This window comes from Zingiber officinale, chromosome 1A (genome assembly GCF_018446385.1).
Source record: "Zingiber officinale cultivar Zhangliang chromosome 1A, Zo_v1.1, whole genome shotgun sequence".
In the NCBI taxonomy this organism is placed as follows: domain Eukaryota; kingdom Viridiplantae; phylum Streptophyta; class Magnoliopsida; order Zingiberales; family Zingiberaceae; genus Zingiber; species Zingiber officinale.
Genome location: NC_055987.1, coordinates 192,366,616 through 192,373,814, shown reverse-complemented (window position 1 = coordinate 192,373,814; position 7,199 = coordinate 192,366,616). Strand labels below are relative to the sequence as shown.

Genomic DNA, 7,199 nt, shown 5'->3' with positions numbered 1-7,199 from the left:
AAAAGTATATTATATTTAATTTAAATATGTTAAATTTAAAAAGAATCCTATCAAATAAATATTTGCTGAGGATAAAATTTAAATTGTAATTATAGATTTTTTTTTTTACAATTTACCTTAATTCTTCACTTTTATTTCAATATTTTACTATTATTAAACATTTACTATTTATATACTAAAACATCTTAATTTTTAAAATAAAACTTAATTTAACTTTAAAAAAATCTCTAAATTTTAAATTTAAGCTAACCCAACCCTAAACCAACTCAAAAAACTCCCATCCAAACTTGATTTTTTTAAAATCAAACTTACTGCTCAAATTTATTTTTGACACTCCTAATTCTGGAGGACATATAGTTTGACATTAAAATTGTATCAAATTTCTGCAACTTTATTTTTTTATAATTCATACAATTTAAACAACATTCTCAAATTCTCTGAACAAAACGCTTTAATCCTACGAACAGTCATACCTTGAAACATCAAAAGGTTTCTTTCTGGTCTTAATAGAGCTACGTTCTGGAGCACTTCAGGATGCAGAATTTAGAAGATAAGTGCCCGATCCCTTTTGTATTTTGATTCCATAGCTATTTCTCGCAGGGTTCTTGAGCTTTCAGAAAAATTTCATCCAGAGCAAACAAATTTAAGTAAATAAATCAAAGACAGTAATAGTTCAGAAGACTGGGTTGTGGAAATCACAACTTCACACTGGAATATTATGTTAAAAGAATGTATATGGCAAAATGCAAAATGAAAATTACAAGTTGCATTATCTGAAAAAATTACCAGAAGAAACTAAAAGCTGCAGCAGCATGTGATTATAAAACTAGACACTCACTGATTTAAAAAAAATACTAGCCACTAGCTGGAGAAAATAGGAGGATTCAATGGTCGATTTCAAGACTATTAAATTTCAGAACAAGCAACAAATACCAAGACACGAAATAATACATGTTGTTAGATTGTGGAAGACAGAAAAAAATTGTTGTGATCAAATTTGGCATATTAGTAATCATCGATATATGATAATAGAACTTGCATAAAATTATATGCCAAGTCATTGCCATTGAACAAGATCAATTGAAGTGGCATGATTAATACTGCTCAATAAAATATGAATAGAAATAGATACATACAAAATTCAAGAAACATAGGCTGTCCAGAGATATTTAAAAGAGGGAGATGAAAAACAAAAATGAATGCCATCTAGTGTACCCTCAATGAAATTGATTGCTTTCAAAGAGGGATAGCGAGAGGCAATGGTTTCTTTAGCTTATGCTATTGTTGTGCGCTGATGAGCCTGTTTCAGATCAACACTTGACCGTCCATAAGCACATTCCTTTTTAATTATCCAAAAAATTACGAACCATTAGAAACTTTTTTGGCATAAAAAACACGACCAAGAGATTAACAAAAAAAAATATTAAAAGTCAAAAATGATGAGTGACACTAGGAGGAAAAAGAAGAAAAAAAATGACGGACCAAAATCAACTTAGCAATGTTGCTAATAACCTATGGATATACGAGCTAAGCTTAGTCCATTTTAAATGACTACCACCAGTGCACTTTCAAAATGTATTGCTTTCTTGAAGGGCTAGCAAGTTGTTGTGGGGTTTATGAGTTAATGTGTGCCTATTTTGTATCAACATTTGATCATTCATGAGCAATTAAGCACACAACCATTTCCAAAAAAAATTATTTGGAGTCCATCAAAAAATGCATAAATATTTAATATAAAGTAAACAAAATGAAATAAATTGTTCAAAACATCTTAGTAAAAAAAATGGCAGGGACCAGAATTAACTTAGGTGCTCTTCCAAAAAGGCCTAGGATATGAGCAATGGTTAATTCATCTCACAGTTAGTCATTAAAATGGAATCAATCTCCTAAGCACCACAACAAGATTTAAACCCACCCTATCTGTACAAAATCCAGGAAAAAAGTTACAATGATAAGATAAAAGAACCAAGTAGCAAAAAAGTAACACTAAAAATGAACACCACCAAGTGTATCTTCTTGAAATTGATTGCTTACAAGGAGGGATTATAAGTGGCAGATGGTTTCTTTAGCTTATGATATTGTGTTGTGCTGATGTGTCTGTTTCAGATCAGCACTTGACCTTCCATAAGCACAATCCTTTACTTTCTACTTCCCAATGAATAAGTATAGTATCTGGAGTATCCAAAAAACAAATACAAAGAACATTAACATGAACATAATGATTAAAAATGAAAAATATTAAATATGAACTACGAGTATCTTTGTGAGTAAAAAAATGGCAGAGATAAAAATTAACTTAAGCAATATTTCCCAATGACCAGGATTTCGGGTGGACTCCCTTAGAAATTGATTTGTTTCAAAAAGGGTTTTTGAGTGGCAAATAATTTCTTTAGTTAATGGTATTGTTACATTTTTTATGTGCTTGTTTAAGATTTCCCAAAATCCATCAATTTTTTTCTTAAAAGATAAAAGGTTACATAAACATCTATCAAAAATAAGAAAAACTAAGCTTCTCCAATCAACCAGGATCAGCTTAATTCTACTCACATTACAAAATTAAAAAAAAAAACAAGAGTCATAAACTGAAGTTAAAATGAATGCCACCAAGTGTAATCTCCTTGAAATTGATTGCTTTCAAGGAGGGATTGTGAGTGGCAATGGTTTCTTTTGCTTATGATTGTGTTATGTGCTGATGTGCAAGTTCGGATCAGCATCTGACCGTCCATAAGCGCATTGGCATTTAACACTAAGTCCTCAATTCAAAGACATTAAAGTAATCTTACAAAAGATCATAAACAAAAAATAAAATAAACCTAAGTATCCTAGCATCAAAAAGAAAAAAAAAAACTGCCTGGAATCAGATCAACCCATCAAGCTATATCTCTAGCAGAAGAATATACCGATCACACATCGAAATAATGTAAAATAATAATATCATAAAACCGCATCATGCCCTCCATGAAATACCCTCGAGACCAAGAAACAAGACGAGAATAACAGTAGAGAATAGCATTACCACCGTAATCTCAAAGCCGAAGATTTTTGCGGCCGCCGAAACTGCAGGTTGGTTTCTGCTTTTGAGCCAAGTGTATGGAGGACGAAGCAATGACTATTTATAGGGAAGGCGAGAGGAAGGAGATGACGGCTAAATTAGGGCAACAGAAGAACGGACACAGCAGACGTATACAGTGGACGTAATCCAACGGTCAAGATGAGTCCTTGCGTCTCACTTTGCCCCCTAAAGTTTACATTATTTAAAATGATCTAAGTTTGACACCCACCAAACAATCACTAATCTTTTCAAAACCTTTACAATTTCATCCTTAATATTCACATAAGCATTACATTTGACCAAGAGAAATATTGACAAGTATATGTAAAAAGGTTATATTTTAAAAATATTATCATTAGATATTTAAATTTAGAAGAAAAATAATATGAGAAAATTCAACAAAATAGAATACAACAACAACAGCCAAGAATAAACAAATGATATAAATTTAGAATAAACTTTAAGGCAATCAATTCATGTGAAAAATACATTTTACTTTAAATACAATAGATTAATAGTAAAGTTATTGAAAAGTTTGTTTTATAATCAAATATAAGAATCACTATTATTTCATATAAAAAAATATTCCACGAAATAAAGTCACCATGAAATAAAGTTTTCCTATTTTTATATATTTTTCTAAGTTCACCGTTTCAAAACAAGATCTTGCAGCAAAATCCATCAAGCTTCTCTCACAATCCCTGTACACAGACTTGACAGTTTATAATTCAGAAGAAGACTCATGGCTAGAACTGTCACTAAGTTCTCTTTATTTGTTGATTGACTTACAGTCAACCAAGACATTTCCACAAAACCACATTGTGTAACCAATAGATTACGTGTAGAAAGACAAAGGAAAGTTCACTTGTTCAGGTCGGCAAGCAAAGCAAATAAAGGTTTTCACCAAGGATTTCACTAAGCTTCCGAATGACTTTAGCTGACTGCATAAGAAAAGAAACAAAGGGATCACTGGCAAATAACTCTAAATAATAAACAATTTCCAAAATATGTAATCTGTTGCATGACTGAATATTTTCAACGAATACATATAAGAGTTTAGGCTTGAACCATTATAGCAGTTGAACCGAGCAGTATATAAACTTGTATCAGCAGATACAATCAGACTATAAATTATAAAATAGCTAGAACCAGTAATACTGCTCAAACTTATGTGTAGTGTTCATTAGTTAGATGACTACATACATGGTATGAGCGATGTGGGTTTGGCCTTTGATTATTTGCGATGCCCAATTACTTGAAGTCTCTGTTTAGTTACAAACATACATAATGGACATAAAAAATTTTAAAATAGCAAAGTGCAATACTTGAAAATGGTGAGTTTTGTTGATTGAACCTCAACCAGTAGTTTGCCTGCAGTCAATAAATAAACATAAATTAACGGTAAGAATTGGAAGCTGAAATATAAACTTTGCTAAAAGTTAACCAATCCTAAAAACATAGGCGTCAAGTTTACTATTTAAACTCAACAACCCATAGCATAATTTTACCATGTATACAAGCCCAACTTGTGCATAATAAACACTCTTGAGACAGTCAATCAACTAAAAGTATCATGTCGAACTATTGATTACCAAAAACAAGAGTCCCCACTCCCAAGACTCTCAAGCACAACAAATAGGGTGTAAATATCATCATCAACGACAACCATTTGTCCCAACATAGGATGTAATCAAGCATATAATAACAAAGCAGTTTACCTGTGGTGGAACAGGAGCAGAGGGAGATTGTCTATGAAATATTTGTTGCCTCATAACAGGGGCACTAGAGTAGATGGGAACATGTGGACCAACATTAGCCATTATTGCTGGATGTACTTGTGAAAACTGTGCCTGGAAAATATAGCCCAGATAGTTGAAATCAGATGTGACAGCAGACCCATATATGCCAAATATTTTGTACAATCTAATAAAAGAGAGAAAACCTTAGATCAATGAGAAACTAAAAAAAAAGGTCAGTTCATGGCATAATCAAGCTTTTTGGCACATCCTGAACTCCTATCCAAAAGTGGATACTTACAAGGTAAAAGGGTGAAAATCTAATTATAGTGTGAAACCATAAAGCTTAATTCTTGGTGATGATCATTTCCCAATATTAGTGGCCATAGTATATAAAAGAAATCGAGAAAGATATATATATATATATATACATTGAGGGATATCTCCTGTATCTAGTCGATTAATAAAGCTTCTTGAACTATGTTGATAAGGTACTCACTGTCATTATCAAGAATATTCTAGGAAGTGAAATCATGTTTTAGCAATGTCAGTGTCATACTAGATCAAAGTAAAAAAGGAAAAAAGTTAACAGTTAATTAAAGTTAAAAAAGGATTATTTCAACTGAATGGAAAACAAAAACAAAAACTTGATTCTTTAGAAGCAGTTTCTGCCTTATTTATTCAACTCCCCACACATGTACAAAATCAATTACATTTTAAGCAACCAAGAATTTCAGGACAACATTCTGAATTCAAGAATTAGTGAACATATTGCCTCTTAATATAAAGGTTTTTAATTCAGGTTCCTAACAACTGAGCTAAGCATGAAGTGCTTCATGTGAAACTTTGATGGATTGATAAAAGAAAAAGATTCAAATTGAATACCTGGAACCTAGCTTTTCTTTCTTCTTTACTTTGTGCAAGTGCTACATAAAGTGGCTTCCCACCAATCATTTTTCCATTCATCTCTGCCAACTACCAAAATACAGAAAGAAGATTCAGTTTACTATTTTCAAAATACAAAAAAAAAAGTGAGAACTTACAGCTCTAGCTGTTTCATTAGGAGTTGAGAAAGAAACGAATCCAGAGACTTTTATTCACACCGTTTGGTTCCCGCATAACCTCTGACTCAGTTGCATATAGACCATATCAAATAGAAAAGTAGTATAATATAATAAACAGGTTGAGCAAAAAATGGAAGTGTAGAAAAAGTACCTTACAAGAAGTTATTGTCCCAAACCCAAAAAATAATTGTCTCAGCTTATCATCTCCAATACTGTCATCTAAGTTCTTCGAATATAGGTTAAACCCTTGGTACTTATCAAATGTTTCCCTGGCACTTTGGACAAATTTTTCCCCCAATTCTAATTCCCTTTCAGATTTTTTTCAGAGCCTTTGCAACGTACCACTCCTTGTCATCAAATTTCTGCCCATTGAGTTCTTGAACTGCTTGGGCAACATCATCTGGATTCTCAAAATTGACAAATCCAAAGCACTTTGATTTTCCATCCTCCTCGGTCATAACAACTGCACTAGTGATTTTCCCATATTTTCCAAAAAATATTTCCTAGGTCCTCCTTTGTAGTGGATTCTGAAAGGTTTTTTGACAAAGTCATTACAAAATTTTGTCTTCTCTGCAGGGTTTTCCCTTTCTTGCTTGCAAATGAAAGGTTCGACATAAACTGGTTTATCATTCACAAACAAGCCATTTAGCCGGTTGATGGCATTTTGTGAAGCCCCTTGACTGGCCAAATGCATCTGTAGCTATCTTGAGCGATAAAATATTACCAAAAGAACAGAAGATCTCATGTAGTCCTTTATTGCCTGTTGTTTTATCTAGACTCTGAAGAAAAGAAGTAAACAAATTAAAGAAGCTTAAGAAGGTTGCCAAACCCAAGAAAAATTGAGTGCAACAAAAAATGTTCAATACCTTGATAAAAATATTTGCAGCCCCACTTTGACAAATGCTAGGATCACGAACAAATGACAACATAAAAGTCAGATCCATGATCTAACATGAAGATAATTATTGATGAATATGCAGAAAGTTATTCAACAAGGATATTGGAGCATAATATAAGCACTAAAAATACATCTTAAACAAAATGGCACTATGTGGAGATAGCCCATTGTTTTACAAATAGAAGGAAAATTGGTCCTAGTGTTCCAGAGATTATTCTTGATCCAAGGTCTACCAAACACAAACTCCAGTGAGATTCTCATGTTAATTTTGGGGAAACCAAACAGTGAGAGATTAAGACAGAAAAAGAACATTCCAAAAAGTTTTTCTTTCCATTTTCCATTAAGGAAAATACGCTTTGCAGTGCTAAAGACTGTTGATAATCTGGAAAATCAAGCAAAATATAATCCATACGATAAATAATAATACGTAACTGAACGAAGTACAATGA

The 7,199-nt window shown here is 32.3% G+C and overlaps 1 long non-coding RNA gene and 1 pseudogene across 1 annotated transcript; both read right to left on the bottom strand.

Annotated features, from left to right (window-relative positions):
* Positions 1–300: 300 nt before the first annotated feature.
* LOC122038944 lies at positions 301–3,138 on the bottom strand. The gene is made up of 3 exons (XR_006127971.1): positions 3,017–3,138; positions 2,035–2,172; positions 301–610 (listed from the first exon to the last, which is right to left on the bottom strand). It is a non-coding gene; the product is annotated as an uncharacterized LOC122038944 (long non-coding RNA).
* Positions 3,139–3,921: 783 nt separating this feature from the next.
* On the bottom strand, positions 3,922–6,796 carry LOC122008911 (annotated as a pseudogene).
* Positions 6,797–7,199: the final 403 nt, after the last annotated feature.